Genomic DNA, 20829 nt, shown 5'->3' with positions numbered 1-20829 from the left:
CAGCAGTGTAAACAGCTCTTACAATGGGTGTCAGGGAATTTACTTTTCAAATGTGCAGTAATTCCTTTCCACAATATTTATTATAACAGACCTTTCCCATTTCACCCCACAATCAAACATTTAGCATAATAAGTAGGTCTTTACACTTATTACATATGCAGTCACCGCATGGACCATGGTAACTGGATCTTTCCCCTCCCACTGCAAATTCTTATCTATCCCCGAAAAAATGCCCTTAGCCCTTGTATCAGGCAGGCAATTCACAGCACTCACATACTTGATATATCCCCCTAATTATACAATCTCGACTGCAGCTGCATTTATTTTTACTCTGCCAGCCTGCACCATCGTGCCTCAGTCAGTTTGTACAGCTCCCTGAAGTCCCTGCTCTTGGTCACAGAAGCTGCAAGAACCTTCAATCTGTTGGACAATTGCAAGAACTGGTGCTCATCTATTGCACCCTCTTGGATCCTCATACTGCTCTTACACACATTCGCACTGTCCTGTCCCTGACTTGTGGAACAACGTCCAAGTAAGGCTCTCCCTCCCTGATCCATCACAGTGTCAAAACCCAGACTGAAGCCCATCGCTTCTGTGTTAAAATTGGTTGAGGTGCAGATTAAAAACAGATGTTGTCAGTTTGAATCACTCAGATGTCCACCAGCACCCAGCTGCTTCTGCCACAATATATGATCGGTACAGTTTTGTTTTATTTAACTAATTAGGTTTCAAGTTTAGAAATATTGCTGAACTGTTATTTGTGGTTATACAATGAGTAGTTCAATTTATTAAGCTATATATTTAGTACAATATTTATATCTCCTAGTACTGCCTTCCTCCAGGGAGATAAAATCTTTAAGATCACCAATTAACTATCTACCTGCCCATCTTATTTTTACAACAGAACATTCACCAGCTACTGGAGGCTGCACCTTTCTTTTAAAAAAAGTAACACCTCCCTCTCCCTCGGCACCAAATTTTAAAGGTAGCAATCGTTCCTTATTGCATTCAGTCCTCGTCACCTCCACTTTATGTCCCCACTCTGATTGTTGGTCAGGGAATTGTTGAGATATGATGATCTGGACAGTAGCTGTGATGACTGGCAGAATTTGATGTTTGAAGGTTCATTACTCACTTTGACCACTCACATGAGAGAACTGAACTTCTTGTGGCAATGTATCCAGGTCCTTGGGTTTCACTCCTGAAATGGAACTCCTTAGTTGTCTGCACCCATTGCTTTCTGACATGTATCTGGAAGTCCTCCCTCTCCCTTGAGCTGCATTTATTTTTGGTTTGCCAGCCTGCACCACAGTGCCTTCGTCAGTTTGTGCAGCTCCCTGAAGTCCCTGATCTTGGTTACAGAAGCTGCAAGAACCTTCAACCTGTTGGACAATTGCAAGAACTGGTGCCTCTTTTCTAACTCCTCCAACAACACTTTCAGTGCAGCACTCAAAAACATTGTAATCCAGAGCAGTTCGGGATTATGTAAAAAGTCAAAGAAAGTGGAGGAATGTGGTGGATGTTGAAACTTAAAATGGTGAGCAACAGACAGATCAGGATCACGTGGGTGAACAGAAAGGGATTTGTCAACCAAGTAATCACTAATTCATTTATGATCTTATCAATGTAGAGAGCATACAATATACTGAACTGTCAAGAATTGACAGAATTCATTGGGCTGTCTGGTACTGAAAAATATAATTTATGTTTTTCCTCCTTCAATTTATCTTTTGTATCCTTCTCTTGAAGTGAAGTCTCTTCTATGCAATTAGTGTCGAGGGATGATTTTGACCCCACACTGTTTGGCTTTTGTAGTCCGTCCTCATGTTTGAGCTGAAAAGGGTGATGTTTTGCCATATACTGGATCCTGAGGAAAAATTGTGGCTGTGAGTGTTCTGGCCTTCACATCAAACCCTACTGCCCAGGACTGCTGGATAACAATCAAAAATGTGAACCACAAAGAATTCTTCAGCCATCGTCCACCAGGCATCCTACCAACCTTCCCACTCCCAACCCCCAACTCCACCCTGATCCTAGGTCATGGAGGCCAACTTTGCATTTCCCCCACTGGCTAGTCTAGTTTTTTTAACATAACACAGGCCAGACGTTTAAATATTACAGAGAGAGATTAGTCATCTCTGAAACTGTTCAAAAACAAAATGATCATGAAAACGTCAGCATTTTCCACCACCATGTTAGATTCCCCTGATTCAGCACCAGGCAGTCCTGCGAGGTCTATCTGCATAATATTCCCTTATATTTAATTCCTTCATACCTATGAAGTGAGAGTTGGACAAACAGCAATATTGAAATGGATTTCTGAAATTGGGACATTTATGGTCAAAATATGGGCCATTGAAGCTTAAGGGAATCTTGTTTATTTTAACAGTCCACAGTTTGTGTGTACCAACATGAATTCATGGTTTCTCCAATTTGGTAATCACAATTCAGGACAAGCCACAAGGATAGGTTTGCATTTACAACAGGAGATTATACTTAAATTGTCAACAGTTGTGCCAAAAAAAAGATGTTTTCAATAACCCGACAAGTAAGAACTATTTTTGTTTCTTGTTGCTAAGAAAATATATTCAATGGGTGGCAGCAATCTCCATATCTTTAATCAATAGCAGTTGACAAGGATTTACTGTTCTACTCAATAAATCGCTGATGCTATAGTGATGTTTTTCCATTCATGGCATGATAATGATGTAGCCAATGATAGGGCAGTGTTATCGATGACATAGAACTCACAGATGCAGATTGACCAACTGTACATTTCACTGATAAAGTAACTTCACCACAGATAAAATTGGCTTTGCTTCAGGATGATTGCCTTTAGAATACTGCTGTTAAAACATTTCTAGGAAAGGGATCATTAGTCATTTTAAATACATCAAGGTTTTTGTCATGCCTGTTCTGATTCAAGCTTTACTGTGTTTTGAATTGGATTACCAAATTGATGATCTAGCCTTCGCAAGAAACCCTCCTGCCCAAGATCACTGGATAACAATTAGGAATGTGAATATTTAATACTTTTTAGAATGCATCTAAAAGATGTCTTTTCATTTTTAAACTCATAACATTTTTTGTGTTTCCAATTTCCAACCTTTATGAAGCTTGGCCTGATCACAATTCTAATATCAGAGGTCACTTTACAAGATTTGGACTGTCCTTTGTAGAGTTAATAATGTAGGGTCTGAGTACCTTGATTTTGTTATACAAATTTTTCTGTAAACATTATCATTTTGTTCAGAATGAAGTGTCGAGACATATTTTCCAACAATTGGTCCAAGATTAATTAAGGCTCTCAAGTCGTCATTTAACAGCCACTTAAAAGTCTCAACTCAGCATTGGCCGATTTACTGCTTTTCTGCAGCCAAGAAAAATGGCCAGCTTTCTGCTATGGGAACTAGGACCACCCTGCCTGCCAATTGGGGGCCAGGTCTTCTGTTTGCCCCAATCATAGGCAAGATTAAAGAGGCAAAACAGGTGGCCACAAAATGCCACCCTCCAGCCATTGCCTCTAAACCCACTGCCTGCGGCCCCCTCCCTGAGCTAAAAAAAACTTACCGTCTTGACACTGGGTCCCCTGAAGACTAGGCTTCTGGCAAAGATCTCCTGGAACCAGAAGCTGCTGGCCTCTGATTGGACAGAAGCTGTTGGCAAGAACGTCCTTCAAAATCAAGGCCTGCCATTGGCGGTGAAATTCATTAGTCAACTCTTGACCTGACTGGAACATAATTTCAAGGGCTTTCTTATTATTGAGGGGAGTGAAGTCACCCATTTCCACACTTAGGCTGCAAATTTGAAAATCCTAGCCTGTGTTAAAAGGAGTCTTCCAAATTTAATGTTTGTCTAAAATTTAACATTCAGTCATAAAAAGGCATCTTCCAATATTGTGGCTGAAAGTTCCCTTTGCTTACAATCACGACAGGTGTCAGTAGCTGAATGTCGTCAATCAGTTTATCTAACTGCTGTTATTACTTTCTCTTTAGACTCTTTCCTGTCAATCACTGGGACTAGTGCCAGTCATTCTTCTGCTTCAGGTTTTAAACCTCAGTAGAATATGCTTGAATGTTCCTTTCAAACTTTTCGGGCATTGGATAGACGAATATTCATTGTATGTCACTTTAAAGTACGGTGCACTGCCTTCTCAGATGATATTCTTTGTGGTTTCTACAATCCACATTTCTCACTTTAGTTGTCTCTTACAGGTGCCCGCAAATCTTGACTATGTACTGCAAGTCAGATGTAACAACTTTGTTTATCGATATCCTGTTGCAGGCAAACATAATGGGATGTCTTCCCAGTTATTAGCCAGTGTTGATCTTGAAGTCAGTTGGGAAAATAGGGTGAGGTCATCACAAATTAGATTTTTGATGTTGAGGAAAAAAAGCTGATTCTTCAACTATATTTTGAAGAGTGAAATGAGAATTTTAGTAGTGAGCTATGCGAGGCCTGTTTGTATCCGTTTTCATGTACTGTGTTAGTATTCCATTAATACCTAATCTCTCTTTATGGATTTGAAGTTTCTCAAACACCAGGCAGAAACTAGAAAGCAACATGAAAACCAGAGCAGGAACCTGGTGACTCCAGCGTGTTTCTCCAGGCTGCCATCCAGCAGTCATTAACATCTCGGGCATAGTCCATGGGCAGTGACTGCCCTGTCCATGGATGCTGGTATCAGACATGTATCAGCCTCACTGCACCCTCATGGGACATCTTTGTTACATTTCTGCACTTCAATGCTGCATTTTTGAAATGCACTAGCACCTATCATTTTAATGTCACTGCTCTCAAGCTTTACAGGAAGGGAGAGATACCCATCTCACTGGTTTGACCAGGTGCACCTCAAAGCTCCTCCCCTGCTGTCTTAGCACTCACTCAGTCTGCATCACCTTCGCCTTGTGCTTTTTGTGCCCCCTCAGCAAGAGCCCAAAGGCTCATGGTACCTGTGTCTTACCTTGCTGTGAAGGGAGAAAACTCAACATGTTATGGGAAGATCCAATAAAGTATAGAAGACATGAGTAACTGGGGGATGGTCACAACAATGCTCGTTTCAACAGAAGTTAATACAGCAGTTTCAAAGTGCATCAGTGCAAAGGGATCTGTGGGTCTTTGTGCGTAAATTGCAGAAAGTGGATGTGTATGTGAAGCATATAACAAGAAGGACTAATGGAATCCTGGATATTTATTAGAAAAGGACTGGATTATAAAAGTAAAAAAGCCTTGCTACAATTATATACGGGCATTGGTGAGACCACACCTGGAGTATTGTGTCCAGTTTTAATCTCATTACTAGAGAAAGAATATGGTGGCACAGAAGCAGTTCAGAAGAGCTTCACCAGATTGATTCCAGGGATAAAAAGACTATCGTACAAGGAGCGGTTGAATAGCTTGGGCTTGTACTCATTGGAGTTCACAGCAATGAGGGAGATCTGATTCAGTTATATAAAATACTAAAGGGATGCTATTGATAAGGTGGACATTGAACAGATATTCTCCCCTGTGGGACAGTCTTGGACAAAAGTTCAGAGATATAGAGTCAGAGGAGGTAGGTTCGAAACTGAGATGAGGAGAAACTATTTCTCTCAGAGGGTTGTAAATCTGAGACATTCACTGGCTCAGAGTGCAGTAGAGACAGAATCAATCAACAGCTTAAAAAAAAAGATACGCATCTGATGAAAAGCAGGAAATAAGGGCTATAGCAAGCTGACACTATGATAAGATCAGTCATGATCATGTGAAATGTTGAAACGGAATCGAAGGACTGAATTGCCTACTCCCACTCCTAATTCCTATGTTCCTAAGCATGATGGTTAGCATGACTAATTTGTAGGGCAGGGGCTCAGGGAGTATTGCTGGGACACAAAGTTGTAACTCAGAAAGGTGTGTGGGAACATGTCAAAGCACAGTAACTCACAGCCTTGTCAGGGTGTGCAAGGAAGGAAGGAACCTGGAGGTTCGGTAATGGAAACAAGACCTACATTGCCTTCCATTCTCATGGTAAATGTAAATGCACACTGTAAATGGAGAATGGCTGCAATCATACCCAGATTAGGATGAGTAAAAAAATATTTTATGTCTGATCACATCGACTCTACATCTGAACGATATGAAGCCCTTCAAGGGGCAATTGCTGTAATCAGGCACTTTCACAGTACAGGCTGAAAATAACTGTCAACTGGTTGAAAATATTCTTGAAGAAGGGCTGATGCCCGAAACGTCAATTCTCCTGTTCCTTGGATGTTGCCTGACCTGCTGCGCTTTTCCAGCAACACATTTTCAGCTCTGACCTCCAGCATCTGCAGTCCTCACTTTCTCCTTGAAAATAACTGTCATCATGGTACCCTGTATATGAAATGCAGTCAGAGTCCAACTGTGGTGTACAAACACTGGTCAGAAGAAATCTTGACCATGTCATTGGTGATTACTGATTAATCACAGTGATCTCTGTGAAGCAGAAATAGTCACAGGTGACATGCAGGCCATGATTCACCAAGACCATCTAAGATTTCATAAGCTGAACAAGGACACGGAGTTGGTTTCTCCTCACTATGAACTACAAATACTCACCAACATACTCGTATTGACATATGTTACCTCTCTTGGTTTCTATGCAGGTGTGGTTGTAGGAGGTGAGACAGCATTTACAGTCTCTATCTGTATTTGTGCATCATAATTTGGGTGCATACAACAAAAAATGGTCCCTCTGTGAAAAGTCCATGTGGAGGTCTTCTGTGGCCGTGCTTATGGGAGTCCTCCATGTCATACTATTTGGAGTACTGTGCTAAACAGTTAAGGGCCATTTACATTGCAAGATTGCTCACTGGGAGACAAAGGCTAGCCTCTGTGATCACTGGGTGACTCCATTGGGCAACCCCTAATGAGGGCCAAGTGTAGATACAATGCAGTCCATTCTTCAATCAGCGCCATGGTGGAGCAGGTGATAGACCTGATAGACCTGATGAAGATGAAGCTTGGATCGATCTGGGGTAATCTTGCAGTACCATTGTGACACATGGTGTCACATATGCACAACTGGAGCAGGCAGAGAGTGAATGTGTTGAAAGAGCTGAGAGAATGGAAGCAGTCTCCTGAAGAGGAAGATGAAAACATTCAGCAGGAGGAACATCCCCTTTGTCCTAACACAGTGTTGAAGCATCAGGTGTAACAAGGCAGATAGAACTCAAGAGATACCCAGTTCCAGGTAGTGACCATCATTGACTATAAATTTGTTGCAGTCTGTTCCCAGAAACCTACTGACATGTTTTTTTTATATTGTTATTCGCTTTGTGTGAATGAATGAATGATTTATTGGCACATATATCTTGAAGATATAATGAAAAGTCCATTCACAGTGAAGGGCACTTCCTGGCTGGCAACCATTGATCTGGTGCACTTCTGGGCATTAAAAATGACACCAATGGCCAGTAATTTCCAGAAATCTCAGTAGTGCAAATACTTCTGCTTCTGGTGAGAGGGAAGGTAAGATGATTGGGCACTATAGAGGCAGGATGCATAGATAATGAAGCAAGTTGCAGAGACTAGTGCAAGAAATCTTGCTCAATCTCTTGAACCGAAATTTGCAAAAATAGACACTGCCAATTTCTGATAAAATTCAGTCCATAATGCTGATCACAAAGTTAATTGAACTCTTGTTTCCACTGTGCTGATCACCACAGAATACCTTCACCTCTAATGTTAGACCTCTTTCAAGGCCTGCAAGATCTCTTTAGTCAAATCATGCTTGGTTTATGTTTGTCAAGTTTTTGCCAATCAATCTTAAGTGTAATTCCATCTCTACATTTTCTAATCTGCTTGACAAAGGTCTTGCATTTTTCCCTTTAAAGACTTTGGCTGGTCATTGCTCTCCCTGCAGTATTCTTGTTTTCTATTTCTATAGTGAAAGATATGGAATATACAGGTTATCCATACATGCACACAGGATAATCAAGACCACATACATGTATAACCTAATAGATAGAATAAGATAATAGTGCGTTCAGGAGCTGAGAGGGTATTAGATTGATAGAAGTTGAATAAGTTAGTATTATTGGCTGAGCCTCTACTGTGGAGTGCATTCCAGAAAGTGTTTAACCAACAGAAGTGAAATTTAGCTTCATTATATTGTGTTGAACAGGCAACGGTCACGCTGATCGTCTGTTTCTCACTTCATCTAAACTCACCAATTCAGATACTTCAATCATAGAAAGAAGTTAATTGTGTTGAGGAGGCTACAAGCTAGAGATTAGAAAAGTAGGGAATCATTGATGATCTAAAGGATCTTCCAATAAACAGTCAAATATTGGTAAAGTGATGTATAAGTTTGCAAGAGGAAGTAAAAGAGTTAACTCAGGAAGGAACGACAAAAAAAGAAGAACCTGCAAATTTGAAAAATAAGATGTAAGATATTACATGTAGGATGTTGGAAATGAAAATGAAAATTCTGTGCAGGTTCATTCATCCAAATTAGAGTCACACAAACAATATTGACAGAATGTGTCGGCATAGTTCCCACCCCAGTATCCTGTCAGTCCTTCCACTCAGCACCCATTCCCACCGATGTCCCCAGTACCAATGCTGCACGAGACAAGTTCTCTCATGGAAAGACTACAAGGAAAATGCCAGTCTATCTTAACTTGCCCATACTTCAGCAGAGACACCCAGATCTGAAGAAACGTGGGGAGAGATATAGGTAAGGGATGAGAAATTTGGCTAATTCGCCGTCATTTTTTATGAAGTGGCAGCAGTGATATTTCACTACAGTGACTCAATCACATTTTCCCTATCTAATATTTGGCAGTGGTTTTGTTCCTGTCTGCCAACTTCATAAATACCATTCAAAGACTGATGAATAACATTTAATTTCATTTATGTAATACACAATTTCTCATTTCCAGATTCATATCCTGCTGAAATGTTTACTTGCCCAAACTAATCCCATAGCCTTTAATTTGTTTCTCAGCCTCGATCTTCCACATTCTCAACAACTGAGCACCCACAGCTCGCTAGTTGGGAGAATACCAAAGATTCGCATGTACATCAGGACAAGCAGGTATGCCTGCAGGAAAGAAGCATATGTGTCAGCTCTGTGAAACATTTTTCTTGATGTGACGGTCCTGATTGAATAGCAGTCAAGTCCAGAGATCTGAACGCAAGGCTTGCCATAGTTCTAAATGTGAGACAGTACAAGAGGTAAAATGTATGAATGTTAGTCGATAACCTTGACTGATGAATGAGTGATGTGGAGTGTAGTGAATTAAAAGTGGATGACATTTGTGTGGATGTGGCATTTGAAGGTGAATTCCTGATTTGACAGTATGTGTGCGGTGATTAAATGTGTTCTTACACTGCACAATATCCAGGTTTTTGAGGCTACACTCCTGTCACTGCTATTTGCTGGCCTCCCTTTCCTCTGCTTTAAGAGTAATTTTCAAGAAGCCACCACCCACACAAACCCCACCACCACCTTCTGAGGATCTAGGACATCTCTTCTTCTATCAGTTTCTCCCACCGAGAGTGCAACATCCAAAAATCATAGTGCACACTCCTCACCTATTCTTCCTCAGAGTAATAATCAAAATGAGCAGCTGCCGTGAATCTTCACATGAAAATCTGTAGGATAGTTTTAAGTAGAGCTTGATGTCTATGATATGGAGCCTCCTGCTGATATGACAATGATGGAAATACTGCTTGCACACACAAGTGTTAGAAACGAACACAAAAACACCAAGTTGTCAAATTGTCTGTACCACAGTCAATAAGCGCAAATTAACCATACATTGTAATCCCTGTACCTATTATCAGTGGTTATTCCAAACATCCAAAAGATTGTGTCAAATACTAGACAAAAAACCCGAAAGAATTGCTGATGCAAAAACAGAAATTACTGGAAAATCTCAGCAGGTCCAGCAGCATCTGTGAAATGAACTCATAGAGTTAACATTTTGGGTCCAGTGACCTTTCTTCAGAACTCCAGATTTTCCAGCAATTTTTGTTTTTGTGTCAAACACATATCCCTTTATCTGTTTGGGAGGCAGTGGTGTAATGTTAGTGTCACTTGACTAATAATCCACCATCCCAGACTGATATTCTGGGGTAATAAAACATTTGGAAATAAAAGATAATATGATAGTGATCAAGACCCCACCACCAGGGATATATATTCCCTCCCCACCCCTTTCCGCCTTCCGCAAAGACCGTTCACTCCGTGACTACCTGGTCAGGTCCACACCCCCCTACGACCCACCCTCCCATTCTGGCACTTTCCCCTGCCACCGCAGGAACTGTAAAACCTGCGCCCACACCTCCTCCCTCACCTCTATCCAAGGCCCTAAAGGAGCCTTCCACATCCATCAAAGTTTTACCTGCACATCCACTAATATCATTTATTGTATCTATTGCTCCCGATGTGGTCTCCTCGACATTGGGGAGACTGGGCGCCTCCGAGCAGAGCGCTTTAGGGAACTTCTCCGGGACACCTGCACCAATCAACCAAACCGCCCCGTGGCCCAACATTTCAACTCCCCCTCCCACTCTGCCGAGGACATGGAGGTCCAGGGCCTCCTTCACCGCCGCTCCCTCACCACCAAATGCCTGGAGGAAGAACGCCTCATCTTCCGCCACGGAACACTTCAGGGCATCAATGTGGACTTCAACAGTTTCCTCATTTCCCCTTCCCCCACCTCAGCCTAGTTTCAAACTTCCAGCTCAGCACTGTCCCCATGACCTGTCCGGACTTGTCCTACCTGCCTATCTCCTTTTCCACCTATCCACTCCACCCTCTCCTCCTTGACCTATCACCTTCATCTCCTCCCCCACTCACCCATTGTACTCTATGCTACTCTCTCCCCACCCCCACTCTCCTCTAGCTTATCTCTCCATGCTTCAGGCTCACTGCCTTTATTCCTGATGAAGGGCTTTTGCCCGAAACGTCGATTTCACTGCTCGTTGGATGCTGCCTGAACTGCTGTGCTCTTCCAGCACCACTAATCCAGAATCTGGTTTCCAGCATCTGCAGTCATTGTTTTTACCACCATCATGTAGACAATGTCAATTGCTGCGCCCATCTCCCCCGCTGCCATCCCTTCGCTTGCAGCTCTACACCAACCCCTTCCCACCAGCCAGAACACTAGCCTGTCCAGCTCTGCTCTCTCATACCACCCCACCCCTCCACATCCCGAACCCATTACGTCAGCTCAAGATCCCAAACCTTCCCTCATAACTCTGCAACACCCCTCCCAAAGCTCCACCCATGCTTCAAGAGCTTGATAACACTCCGTCATCCACACCCCTGCTCTCCCAGCCCTACCCCACCTCCATCATCCTCTCACTGTGGGCTGCTGGCAATTTTCAAGCTTTAAATTAGGATCACATTGGGAAAATGTTTGGGAAATGTTGTCTTAATTTATTTCATAACACAGTGTCTTAACTAAGTCTGCTTAAAGTACACTCGATAAATGAACACCCAGGATTTCTGGATTTTGAATGCTTTGGGTGAAGAAATTTCTCTTAAGTATTAAACAACTGACCCTTGATCATGAGTTTTCTGACCCCCCATGTTATTTCTTCAGCCAGGGGAATCATTTTCTCAGCCTGCCTGCCTTAAAACTTCCAAATATTTCAATTCTATTCTCTTACTTTGCTGAACTACATGGAATGCAAGCCTACTCTACTCAACCTCTCTTTCTAGGACAATCTGTTATCCCAGAAAACAGTGTAGTGAATGTTTGTGGCACTCCCTCAAAGAAAGTTATGTACTTCTTTGATATGATGTAGGAAGAGGAAGAGGTGGGACAATATACAGAGTAGTAAATAGGTGAGGAAATCAAAACAAAACACAGTACTCCAGTTATCTCCCCATCAGTGCTTTGTACAAATGTGGTGATATTTCCTTATTCCTCCACTCCAATCCCTTTGTAATAAAAGCTATCATTTGCCTTCCTAGTTGTTTTTGCATGTTAATGTTTGAAGATTTGTGTACAAGAAAACCCAGATCCCTTTGAATGCAATCAGTCCTCAGATTCTCAACATTCAAAATGCAGTTTTCCTTTTCATTTTGATATCTAAGTGGATACCTTTCCATGTCACCACACTGTAACCAGTATGTCAATTCTTGCACACTCATCTTTGCTATGGACCAGGCCAGACCCCCTCAAAACATTTCAAGAAAGTAGCCCAGATTCTAACTTTGCTAGTTGTGTTAAGCAAGTGTAGAGTGGATATTCCAGGAGGGATTCAACTGGCTGGCCCAATCACTTAGTTTTAAACAAAACAGATTTTATTTGCAAGATTACTGAATGAAATACAAACAAAAGAGAACAGAATATCGAACTACTTAACACATCCGAAAACCCAACAGATTATCCAAACCTAATGATGCTGTTCCAACTACTTGCAAAAAAAAAGTGAAATCAAACACAGTTTCTTACAGGAGATGTGTCAGAGAGAGGAAGGATCAACCTGGACCTTCTTCTTTGGGTCCAGCAGCTTCACTATGACTGACTGCCTGCTAAAACCAAACCAAACCATAGAAAAGCTGAGCTGGGAGAACTGGCCACTCCCCTTTCATACAAGTGTTTTTTTAAATTTGAAAGCCTTTTGTCCGAGGCACTATCTGTTAGCTATAATCCAATTGGCCCTAACACCTTTCAAACCTAGACATCCTGGAGCCTTTGTATTTATGACCCCTTTGAATAAAAGCCAATGACAACACAACCTTGTTAAAGGAGCAGCATCATCATACTTTGCAAGCAGCAAGTTTACATTCTCCTCTCCACACGCTTGCCTGCCTAACTTCATATCATCAGCAAAATGCAGATATGTTATGCACAGTTCCCTCTTGATGCCATCAATTTAATTTGTAAATAACCCTACCCCACCTCTACCCCACATTTTCCCAATGTGATCCTAATTTAAAGCTTGAAAATTGCCAACAGCCCACAGTGAGAGGATGGTGAAGTTGGGGTAGGGCTGGGGGAGAAGGGGTGTGAATGACAGGGTGTTAGAAAGTTGTTGAAGCATGGGTGCAGAGTTGGGAGAGAAGGTTTCGGGTCTTGAGCTGACATAATGAATTAGGCCAAGGGCTAAACAAAGTACTGCCTTCTACCTGCTTTGTCAAACAGAGACACCAAGCACAGCACAGCACACTGGAGAGAAGAGATCTGCTGAGGTGAGACAAAGAAGGAATTCCCAGGGATTACAGGAGGGGTGCTGTGATTTTAGTTTCAGTGGCAAAAGTAAGTAATGATACAAGCAAGTCAAGAAAGTGAATACACTAGCGCATTCATCCATACCTTCCTGAGTGCACCTTTCCTAACCCTTACTCTGCTTCCTTAAGCCAATTCTATTAAATCATTCCTCACACCCAATTAACAAGCAAATATGCCCATTGCCTCTCTGCACAACTTCTCATATTCCCATCTATTCATTCAAAACTGACACTCAACCTCATCTTTTTACAGTCTCAGTCCTCTCACTGATTGTCAGTCTCAACAAGTGTTCTCTATCCATGGCTACAACCCGCATCATCACACTCAGTTATACATCTCTCCTTTAACAGCTGGTGATTGATGACCTTCTGTTCTGAGGAGGTGGTGTGAAAACGGTCTCATACACTCAAAATATTGGCAGTGATGCCAAAGTCTCACTGAGCTATATATTTCACCAATTTTAATCCACTTCTGCACCCAAACCCACACAAGTCTATGGGCTAAAATTTAGCTCATGTTTTCTGAACGTATTTAAAACCATAGAACATAGATAACTTAGACAAATGAAAAGTGAAATGCAAAATAAATGTGACCCAACACCAAAGAGAAGTGAAGCGAAGACCTAAGATTAATTGAAGGAAGCAGAAGAACTCTTTTCCCCTTTTCAGGAAAAATAGAAAAACTGATCGTTATTTAAAAGGTGTAAGTTTGCGGAGAACTGCAACGCAGAGGGATTTTGGGGGTTCCAGCTCTTGAATCACAAAAAGATAGCAAGTTCAGCCAATAAGAAGGAATGCAAATGGAATGTTGGCCTTTATTTCAAAAGGAATGAAGCATAAAAATAAGGTGGTCTAGCTATAACAATACAAGGTACAGGTCAGACCACAGCTGGAATACTGTGAACAATTTGGTATCTAATTTAACAAAAGATATACTGGTATTAGAGGCAATCCAGAGTAGGTTCAATAGGTTGACCTAGGAGGGATTTTCTTATAAGGAAAGGTTGAGTAGGTTGGACTTGTATTCATTGGTCGAAAATGGAAAGAGGCTTTATACAAATTGTTAGATTCTGAGGGGTCTAAATGCACTGATGCTGACAGGTCATATACCCTCTCATGGAAAAGTCTAATACCAGAGGCCATCCATTCAGAGCAAGCCATTTAAAACTGAGATGAGAAGGAATTTCCTCTGTCACAGGATCATGAATCTGAAGAATTCTTTACCACCGAGGGCTGTCAAGGTTGGTTCAAGAAAGGCAGTTCTTTCCTATCCTGCATTCAACTGTCCAACTTAGCTTTACTCAAGAAGGCTGGAACTTTATCACAAGAAGGCTGCAATCTAAGGGAAGGTTGATTATCGCTGTACCAAAGTTTGTTCTAGAGAAACATATGCAGCTCTTGGCATTGCCTCTACAAAGATAAATTAGCCTTGGCAGCTGAATGATAGTGGGGATAAAAAAAATCAATGGTTGCAGGTATGCCAGGCATGGAATTTGTTGTGTATTGGTAGAACCCTTACCTCTGAGCTAGGAGTCTTGGGTTCACATCCCATCTGCTCCAGAGGTGTGTCAAAACATCTCCAAATAGGTTGATTAGAAAATATAGGCCATCCAAGATTTTGTTCCCTTGACTGTAGAAGATTAAAGAGTGATTTAACTGAGGTATTTAAGATAATTAAAGGAAAGAGAGAACAAAACTAATGCAATGATTTCTAACCTTGCCGTTGACTTTGGCCACCAATTATTGAATGCAAAACAAAAGTCTCCCGAACAAAGAAGCATAAACTTAAAATTAAAGTGAAGCTATTTAGGCTTGCGGGTTAGTTAAAATTTTCAAAATTGGGATTGTTAGAAATCATGGTTTTGTTAGGCAAAAATATAAAGGGTTACAGAATCAGGGCAGACCATTGGATTTAAGATTTGCATCAGTCTTGATCTAGGTGAATGACAGAACAAACACAAGGAGCCAAATAGTCTGCTACCGTTTGTTTCTATGAGGCAGTCGTGGACAGCTACAAATACCTTGACTGCCTTGGAACTGGTAAAGGTAAAAGATCAGCTTGTGTTCACAACACAGGGATATGTGACAGGGTATGTTTAGGTTTAATATGTAGCTGTGAATATGATTGGGGTTTTCTGATATCATGACAAAGAACTTTTACCTGAGGCTCTGAGCTCACCAGATCCCACTGCATTATCCCAGTTTCTGATATACTGAGGGTGGCAAGGACACAGGCTAAAGTCTAGATGAGGAGCTATAATGTCCAACATCCCAGAAGGAGCTTGGCAATGCAACTGCTCACCAAGCTGCGCAGTTCAAAAGAACCTCGCTGTTGGCTTGATCTGTGACAGGTTCCAAGCGAACAAATAAGAGGGAAGAATCAGCTTGAACTGGTGCTCACCAATCTGACTGTTGCAGATGCATCTATCTGTGACAATATTGATAAGTGCAATAACTGTACAGTCCTTGTGGAGGCATATTCCCATCTTCACATTGAGGATACTTTCCAATGCAATGAGTGGAACCATCACTGTGCTAAATAGTATAAATTTTGTACAGATTTAGCAATGTTAAACTGCCCATCTGTGAGCTTGCAAGGGCCATCATCAGCAGTAGATTTGTGTTCATCCACAATCCTTAAACTATGTCCCGACATATTCCTCACTCTAACATTGCCATCACGACATTGATGAACCCTTGTTCAAAGGAGAGTGCAGGACAGGGTGCCAGGAATAGTACAAGACATATCTAAAAATGTGTCAATGTGATGAAGCTACAAAATAGATCTTTTTGTATGCAAAACAGCAGAAGAGGAATGCAACGGACAAGACAATGAAGGAGCACATCAGTGCCAAAGACAATACAAAGATGTCTTTGCATCTATCTTTTTGAAGATGTATTGAGAGAATGATCCAGCCATTTCCAAAGTTTCTCGGCATCACTGGTGTCTTTGTTCAGCCAAATTCCTCCAAGCCACACATCATCCTGACTTGGCACTTTATTATCATTCATTCAGTGTCTCTGCGTCAGAATCCTGGAGCTCCTTCCCCAACAACATAATGGGTGTCACTATATTCCAACGACAGCGGTGGATCATGAAAGCCATTTACTACCACCTTCTCAAGGGCAATTAGGGATGGGACAGAAATGCTAGTTTAGTTTGTAACCCCGCCATTCTGCCAATGAATTTAAAAATGTACCCAGTTAGCTTGGCACTAAATGAGATCCGGATTGCTCAATGTTTAATGTGAAAAGACTTTGCAGCATGGCTGCCTGGATTACAAATGCAGGGGAAGATATTCTAACCCAGGAGCACTGAGTTTGTAACATCTCATTGCCACTCTGGCATGGATCCATAGAGATCAGGGAATTAAATCTGCTGCCGTCTCGATTGCTTTATGTTGATTCTTGTGCCTTTAAAAAGCAATTGAGGGAGGTACCATTTGGGGATTATTATTATTATTAAGCTACCAGCCTAGGAGAGCCTCCTGTCACCAGCCGGTAAATAGATTTGCTTCCAGATCCGCTGCCCACAGCAGGTGAGTTTCACAGGCTGTCAGACCAGTCAGATGGCCTCACCCTGCAGAGGCAGGCTGGTTGGCAGCCTAGTGGGATTGGGGTGCCACAGACAAACACTGACTCCAAGCCCCTGTGGGCGGGGGTGGGGGGGAGGGGAGGAGGTGCTGTCAGTGGAGGACACGTTCATTGCTGGGAAGATCCCAGCGGCAACCCGATTCAGCTCACAAAGCAGCAGCCAATTATGTCGATCAGCTCCCCACTGCCTTCGGGTAGGCAGCATCTGCCTGTGAATGACCTGCTCTGGGTGAATCGCCTGGAGACCTGGACATGCCCATTCACTGACTCAAATCTAATATTTCTGTCTGTGCTCCCTGACCCCCCCCCCCCCCCCCATTCAAACCCATCCCCACGGGACTGGAACAATTCCACCTTATAGAGTAATGCAGATGCTTTAAAAGGGAAGTATGTAAGGAAAAAAGGAATTGATGGACACGCAGACAGAGTGAAATGAAGGTTAAATAAGGTTAACCGCAATTGTAGACCAGCTTGTGCACTGAGAATTCTATGTTAGTCTGTAACTCACAGGATAAATTCACTGAGCCATCAAAATAAAAGTCTCATTGCCAGGCTGTTTCATCTAAATTACCATTTTGTCTCATCAAATGCAGCTTTGTACATGCGTCCAGAAAAGATACTGCAGGGATTACCCATTTTGCTTTGATCTTCTCCAAAAAAAAACACTTTCTTGTCTTTCATTAATGTGGCCTTCTCCTTTCCACACCTCCACACATTGCCACTCCTGTCAACACCCTGCCCAAACCATCGCAGCTTATATGTCTTTACTTGATCTATGACCAGCTGTGCCTATTCTGTGGCTCCTTATCCCCGTGCCTTGCCCTCTGACCTACAAAAGAAAGCCAATAGTACTAAAAGTTCATCTAAGCTTTATAGCAGCATGCTTCCTGTTACCGTGGTCAAAACATCCACCCATGCCAAAAATACCGAGTTGCTTCTTGAAATGTTTAAATGGCGTAGAATTTTTAAAAACTGCTTACTTGTTGAATAATTAGCTGTCAGTGTGTGTACGTGTGACTTGAACCGGGTGTAGGGAGAAGTTGATGTTCCCTAGCAAACATAACTGGAGAAATCAAAGTAAGCAGCCACTACAATCAGACTTCCTCGTTTTTGAACTTAAGGAAAAGAAACAAATGTTCAAGGTTTTGTGTTCAAGCTAGCAGCTAAGATTACATCGCAATGGAGGATGAAGGTGAAATGGGCTGTGGAAACTTGCTGGTGGAAGGAACCTGCTGGGACTTTGCTAGTAACTGCTAGGCAACAGACTATCCCCCGCGTGGCAAACACTAGACCACAAAATGAATGACCTCATCTACAAATAAGTTGTTTGCCAGGCAGCAATGGATTCAGCTGGCTTTAATAATACAGCGATGCTTATACAGCAGGTGGAGTTTAAGAGCTACTGGCCTTCATTTATTTCAAAGGCTGCTTTTTTTTGTTTGGCTACTTTATTCCATCTGCTCATCATTCTTTCTGTACATTTCCACCACGTCTCTCCTTTTTTATGTGTTGCTCTCCTCTCTGCTGGCCAGCGCTGGTTTCGTTCTTCCCCTTAGGCACAAAATGAAATGTCCCTCCATTTGAAAAACAAGACACAAAGGAGGCATTCACACTGTGTTCTGTACGATATTGTTTTCCATGGATCTAATCTGTGCCCTGCATCAGCAGACTATCTAAGTGTGGCAGGCCCACAAAAGAAATGGGCATCATTTCGATTTTTCCCATGTTGAAATTGAGATTTTTCTCCATCCATCAGGATGTTTCAGTGTTGTATAAACATTTCAGGGCAGTGAGCCTGAAGTCTGTTGCAAAATTGACCACCATCAGGTGAGAATTGCCTCAGCTAAACTTTCATCCAAGTCATATAAAAACTTTTGCACCTAACGGAAGAGGAAATGATAGCTGAATCCCCACAGGGAGTTCTAAAAAGTTTGATCTACAGGAAAAGAAAAGAGTAGTTGGACTATTTGGATAGCGCTAACATAGGCGTAATGAGCCAAATAGCGTCTTCTGCATTGCATGATTCAACGTATAAAGTAGAAGGGACAAAATTTGTCTTGGGTGATGTCCCATTTGAGAAAATAAAATTGAGCTGAGTTGCCCATTTTTTACAAAGGTGAAAAGTGAACTTCAACTTCAACGTGTCACCTATCCTACCAGGAACATTGGTCATTATGACTACACAGTCACATGGATTTGCATTTCTGTAGTCCCTTTTATGACCTCAAGGCATCCCAATTTCAGATGCAATTAAGTATTTTTTGAATATTTCTTGGAGACGGGAGAAGGGGTCCTCTGAGGGTGGGCTGGAGTCTTAGTGAAAAAGACTTAACATGCGAAATGCTTCAAAGAATCTCTCCAGGACACCCGCACCAACCAACCCCACTCACTCTACAGCCGAGCACCCCAAGAACACACAGGTCCTGGGCCTCCTCCATCACCAAACCCTTACCACCTGACACGTGGAGGAAGAACGCCTCATCCTCTGCCTCAGGACCATCCAACCACACAGAATCAATGTGGATTTCCCCTCCCTCTACCTTATCCTAGATCCAACCTTCCAACTCAGCACTACCCTCTTGACCTGTCCTACCTGTTCATCTTCCTTCCCATCTATCCGCTCCACCCTCCTCTCTGGCCTACCACCTTCACCCTCGCCTTCATCTACCTATCACATTCTCAGATACCTTTCCCCCGCCCCATCCCCTCCCATTTATCTCTCAGGTCCTTTGGCCCACAGGCCTCATTCCTGAAGAAGGGCTTATGCCCGAATCGTCGATTTTTCTGCTTCTTGGATGCTGCCTGACTTGCTGTGCTTTTCTAGCACCACACTGTAGACTCTGATCTCCAGTATCTGCAGTCCTCACCTTCTCCTTGCTATAGTTGATTCGCCTCAATTATGGCAACTATAACTGTATCTTAATGATGGTCAGTGTGTTCATTAGAGGAAGTTATAGAATTTAGTAATCCTAGCTTTCAATAGGTTATCTCAAAACTACACCACAGGATGGTAGTATCCACGATGGTGCAGTGGAGGAAGTGTAACTGAACAGGAGCACACAGTTAACATAAAATGAACTAACATAGGAATAGAATGTTGTGTAAGGTAGTGGTTCTGAAAGGGTAAATGTTGAAGATTGCATCAGGCTTCAGCCAACCTGATGATGTCTCACAGTCCTGGGTGGAGAATCAATGATCTAGATCCCAATGGGGTCAGACATGCCATCTCCGATTCCTCATACCTTAATAATTTATCCAACTAGCCAATGTAACTTGTGCATATTGTCAGCATGCAATAAACTGCATATTGTTGTTCAAATGCATGCCTCTTCTTGTTATGACTCACAACTTTACCACTGTTATCCAATTAGGCCATTAGGCCTAGAATAAAGGGCATTGAGAGATTGCTGCCAGCACACTGTGTCAATCATTATCTAACAATGGTTGGTTCTGCAGAAAAACACAATATCAGAAGGTCATTTTGCCTCAGAATCTGCTCTGCCAAAAAATAAGACCATGACTGATCTTGTATTTCAGCTGCTACATCCTCCACTATCCACCATCCCTTGATTTTCTTTGTACCCAAACACGTTCAGTCTCAGATTTCAGTATACTTGATGACTCGATATCCACAGCTCTCGGAGCAGAAAACTATAAAGCCTCATCTAGTATAATGATGGAAGTATGTTGTGATGATATTATTGATAATGTGATTCTGACTTCAATTGGAGAGAAAAGACATTGGCCTTGATCATAAGAACATCAGAAAGAAGCGCAGGAGTGCACATTCCAGAACCATGAGCCTGCACTGCCAATCTACAAGATCATGGCCGATCTGTCCCAGGCCTTTTCCCCTTCTTCTGTGTCAGCTCCTCAATAGCCCTCAACTCTTTAATATTTGAATAATCTATTACCTCCTCCTTAAATGCTTACAGTGACATAACCTCCACAGCTATCTGGGGGAAAGAATTCAGATAATCATTATCCTCTAAGGGAGGAAGATCTTCTGCATCTCAGTTTTA

This window comes from Chiloscyllium punctatum, chromosome 3 (genome assembly GCF_047496795.1).
Source record: "Chiloscyllium punctatum isolate Juve2018m chromosome 3, sChiPun1.3, whole genome shotgun sequence".
NCBI classification, from domain to species: domain Eukaryota; kingdom Metazoa; phylum Chordata; class Chondrichthyes; order Orectolobiformes; family Hemiscylliidae; genus Chiloscyllium; species Chiloscyllium punctatum.
This window is presented reverse-complemented; position numbering follows the sequence as displayed.